This window comes from Megalobrama amblycephala, linkage group LG4 (genome assembly GCF_018812025.1).
Source record: "Megalobrama amblycephala isolate DHTTF-2021 linkage group LG4, ASM1881202v1, whole genome shotgun sequence".
NCBI lineage: Eukaryota > Metazoa > Chordata > Actinopteri > Cypriniformes > Xenocyprididae > Megalobrama > Megalobrama amblycephala.
Window position 1 is genome coordinate 44,011,205 of NC_063047.1, and position 5,043 is coordinate 44,016,247.

The 5,043-nt window shown below is 37.3% G+C and overlaps 1 pseudogene; it reads left to right on the top strand.

Moving 5' to 3' along the window:
- The first annotated feature begins 672 nt into the window (after positions 1-672).
- Positions 673-5,043, top strand: part of LOC125267657 — a 62,173-nt pseudogene continuing 57,802 nt past the window's right edge.

Sequence of the window (5,043 nt, forward strand, 5' to 3'; positions counted from 1 at the left end):
ACACTTAGACACACTGTCAGAAGCTGTGCTGTGCTCCACCCTATTGAAGGTTAAGGGTAGGGGGCGCTACATTAGTTTACACTGGAAAGCTGCACACACATGTTTGATTGCTGACATTCCTCCATTAGCTTGTGAAGCCCTGATTTTTGCAGATTTGTGTCTGTTATCTGTCAGTTCTGTAACCACGAGGGCAGTACAATCCTCACTTTTATGCAGCATATGAAATAGAAATGTGCCTAATTCATGTTCTTATTAATTTAATTTTAGGAGCAACTACAGCAGATATGGAAAAGAGATCAGATTTACCCTACAAGTTAATTTGTTTACTCTGTTTTTCTTATTTTGTCCATTACACACACTGTTACATGTTGTCTATCTCTGTACATTCATGTCCCTTTTGTCTCATACTTTTCTTTCACTTTTACAATATGTTTTAAATCTATTTCTGTATATTGGTTTTTGCCCCCAATGGTCTATTCTCACTCTGTCTGTTCCTGCCAGGTTAGTCTTGTCTTTCTGTGCACAATTACTCGAGTGTCTCTCAGCCTGTTTCTTCCTCTACCTATTTAACTAACAGAGCAAGAAAATGTATTTATAAGAACAATTCAGCAGGTTCAAGATAGTTCATGTTAACGCAGAGATCATGATTCAGTGTCTTAATCAATTGACAGCCATAATAATCTGTGTTCTCATGTAGGCCTAGTCTATGTGTGTGCTGAACGCTGTTACCGGAAACTGAGTAGAAAGAGGAAGTGTGTGAGAGTATATGATTTTAGTTTCTCTTTCTTGACAAAGATGGAGAGTCTCCGACAAAACCAAACTGTATGAGACATTGGCATCAGAATAAGGTTAGTGTAAATTAATTGACCTAATGTTATGTATTTTGTGTTACACAATTGGTTTTAAGCTAAATTGAATCAGTTTTGTGCAAGTTAAGTGTAGCTGCTTATCGTCACGCTGTAAAACACTTCTATTGAGCTGCTGCTTTTAAATAGACTTAGTTTGGAATAACAAACATCTTCTTGTAAATATTGTAAGATTTGTCCAAAATGTCACATTTGCACCAGTCCTAGACTAAAATGTATGTTTGAGCTGTTTTAACTGAAAGTAACTTGCACTGTCATCTTTAATATGTCAGTGTCATTAACATATTTAGTTTTGTCTCAAGATGCACACCAGTAAAGTTTTTTTCTAAGGCATGTTTATAAAAGATTTTTTTTTTTTTTTTTTTTTTTTTTTTTGATAATTTAGTTCTAATAAATACTTAAATGTCCTAAAACTAAGGCCCAATCCTGGCTTAATCTTAATCTAATTTTATACTCTACAAATCTAAAAACATTAATGTGTCCACAAATCCCTCATTAACAAATAGACACAGTAAAACATGCAGTGCCAAATTAACACTTCTGGTCCTCTTAGTTCAGGGGTCACACTTGGTTCCTTCACGGTCAAATGTGACCGAAGCCTTGAAATGTAACTTTTTGTTTTTCAGAAGAAATAATGTATATATTTTGTGCACACTCAAATGACTGGAAACTGAATTAGAAGACTAGTGGATTTATAGTTTACACACTTTTACGATGTTTGAACATCGGTGTGTTCCAAACGGGATATTTCGACCTATGAAGGGCACTTCGGAGTGAAAACAATCATGGCCGCCATATTGAAGGGTCGTTCCAAACCAAAGTGCTTAAAACTGGCCACTTCAAAGGGCCCTTCGGAATGAAGGATTTTGAAGGGTACAACTGATGGACACTTCGGGCCTCCATGATCCTTTGCACAGGGAAGTTGTTTGATGTCACAGAATGGGTACAGGTGGCTCTGAGTTTAGTTATAAATGTATGCATAGTATTTTTCTATACAGGGTGACCAGACGTCCCGTTTTTCCCGGGACAGTCACATATTTCAGCTCCATTTTTAGTGTCCCGACTTAAGAAAAAATCAAGTTTTGTCCCGTGTCTGTAATTAGACACACACAAGCATTTTTTCCCCCAGCACTTCAAATGTTATTTTTAATGTGATGAACAAATGTAGGAAATTCCACATTTGATAGAAAACTACGGTGGCCGAGAGAGCTCAACGCGCTGCAAATGAAGAAAGCACAAGCAAATAGAAAAAACACCAGCAAATAAAGAAAACATCTTCATCAGTTTGACAACACATGCACTGCAAATTCCACAACACTTACAAATAGACAAACGCGCTGCAAAAATCACAACACTTACAAATAGTGAAACGCGCTGCAAATAGGACTGCTTCATAATGCAGATCAGAATGTTAACAAACAAAACGAAAAAAACTCACCTTTCAGGTGCACACCACCTAAGAGTACATGAACAATCCCAGCCAGCGGTCCCAGACAGTACGTCAATGTGTTCCCTATAACATTTTCGCTGTGGTCTGTGCCAGTCTCGGCGCCAGGACAAACGAATTTGGGGGATATTATTTTGCGTTAAAATATTATTAATAATGATAATAATTATTAATAATGATTAATAATAAATAATATATATTTTTTAATAATTTCCTTGATTTTATGTCTCAAATCCCAGTCAGTTATTCACTGCAGAAAGTGAAAGTAAAAACTCAGCGATGAGAGCTCTACTTCAACATGTTCTGATAACTATTTAACCTTAATTTATTTCTTAATATTTCTCTTGTGGCCCATACATATTTTTTTTTTTCAATACGTATGGTCCACAAGAGAAATATTAAGAAATAAATTAAGGTTAAATAGTTATCAGAACATGTTGAAGTAGAGCTCTCATCGCTGAGTTTTTACTTTCACTTTAGCTGAGTTTTTCTAATTAGCTAATCTCATCGCGCGTCGGTTATGCATGATGCACTATAAATTATTGCGGGGCAAATTAAATTATTAATTTAATTCTAAAAGTAGCCTAATCATTATCGTCATTGTCATCGTCATAATTCAGATCATCGCAGAAGGACTTGAGATCACTGGGCCTGGTATGTGCTATTTGCAGCGCGTTTCACTATTTGTAAGTGTTGTGGAATTTACAGCGCGTTTGTCTATTTGTAAGTGTTGTGGAATTTGCAGCGTGTTTGTCTATTTGCATGTGTTTTCTTCATTTGCAGCGCGTTGAGCTCTCTCGGCCACCGTAGAAAACACTTATTTAAAAATAAAAAAGACAATTACCACTTTAACCAGCAGGTGGCAGCAAAGTAACATTTATTTGCGCATAAATTAGCCATTTCCTCTAATCGTTTTTCACTTCGTTTTTGACTAAATATTAAACATTACAAAATAACTAGGTTTAAAAATACATTTTGTCAATGTGAAGTATGAAATACTGAAAAAATATAATGAAAAACAATAACTTTTCTTGTTAATGAATTACACAGAAAGCTAGCACCGTGCTCTCTCTTTATAATCACAGCAGCTGTCAGTCAGTGCAGCGCAAGAGCAATGATTTCAGCACGCTTGTAAAAACACACATTTTATTTAATTAATCTAACTAAAGTGCACAATAAATATTAAATTTTTGACACTTTTTTTCAAACGAAAGTCTTTCAAAGATACTCCTTTGCCCATGAGCACAGAAAGATGCGTTTGGCGTGCACCATCCATGGTCATAAAAATTCGGCAGCGCGGCCACTGTTCAGAGTGTCAAAGCTAGTCCACAGTCAAGTAAACGTTTCTTGCTTGCACCGACTGAAAACACATGAGAAACAACATGAGACAGGAGAGACTCGGACATTGCAGTACTGAACGTCCCATGCATGTGGATTTGGATAAAACAGTTAATCGATTTGATGCAGATGCCGTTCCCAAATGCAGTTTATCCCTTCACAGTGGCATATAGCGGATGGGCATGCAGGGCTATTATTTTTTTTTATTATTATCATGCTACCTTTATTATTAAATTAATATTGCAATTCATTTGCCCCACGATATCATAGCGCATCACCGCATAACCGACGTGCTGCGAGGACTATAGAATATTAGTAAGATAGCTTACTCCTCATTTAAAGAGCAAATTGTTTACTTCTCGATTCACAAAAATACTATTTTTTTTTCACTATGGGCCACAAGAGAAATATTAAGAAAATAAATTAGATTCATCTCTCATTATCTTTAAGAGAATATGCACCGTTATTGCAGCGTCAGATGCCAAAAGCTCAGTCAGTTTTTACTTTCAGTTTCTGTAGTGAATAATTGACTGGAGTTTGAGACTTCTTTACCCGCATAACTCACACAAAGTTTGCACATTGTTTGTGTGATATCAACTGGCTCGCCTTCATTTGTGTGACATTTTCGCAAAATAATGGTGTTGTGTTCTGTGTAATTGCACTAGAGGGGACTAGTGAGTACTAGGAGGGGAGAAGAGAATAGGGGAGAAGAAGAAGGACGTGAGTGTGATAGACATGGTTAATATGAGTTTGTGTATTAGTGTTAAATAAAGAAGTTATTTTACTTACCTCGTCAATATTCTGATTTATTACTCTTACTTACATACGACTACCGAATACAACAGTTGGCGACGATGGCGAATCTTCCCACACCTGCTCCGTTCCTGCCATGTGCTTCTGATCCACCGATACACTTCTGCACATGGAAAAGAATCTTCGAGAACTACATGCTGGCAATTAACGCGTCAGGGGACTCCTGGACAACGGCACGAAAACGAGCAGTTCTTTTACATTGCCTGGGGACTGAAGGGCAGCGTATTTTCTATACTTTACAAAATACTGGTACGACTTATGATAAAGCAATGTCCTCTTTGGAAGCTCATTTCGTTCCGAAAGTCAATGTGGTTGTTGCACGTCACCAGTTCAGACAGAGAGCTCAACGTGCGGATGAAACAATTGCACAATACACTACAGCGTTGCGAGATTTGGCAGTCGATTGCGCTTATGGTACACTAGAGGAAGAAATGATCTGTGATCAGCTCATCGAGAAAGCGTATGCTACAACAGTGCGCGAAAAACTTCTACTGGATCAGCCTACTTCATTGGAGGCGGCTGTAACTGTTGCATGCCAGATTGTTGATCTACGTGAACCGAACAAAGCTTTAGTAGTCG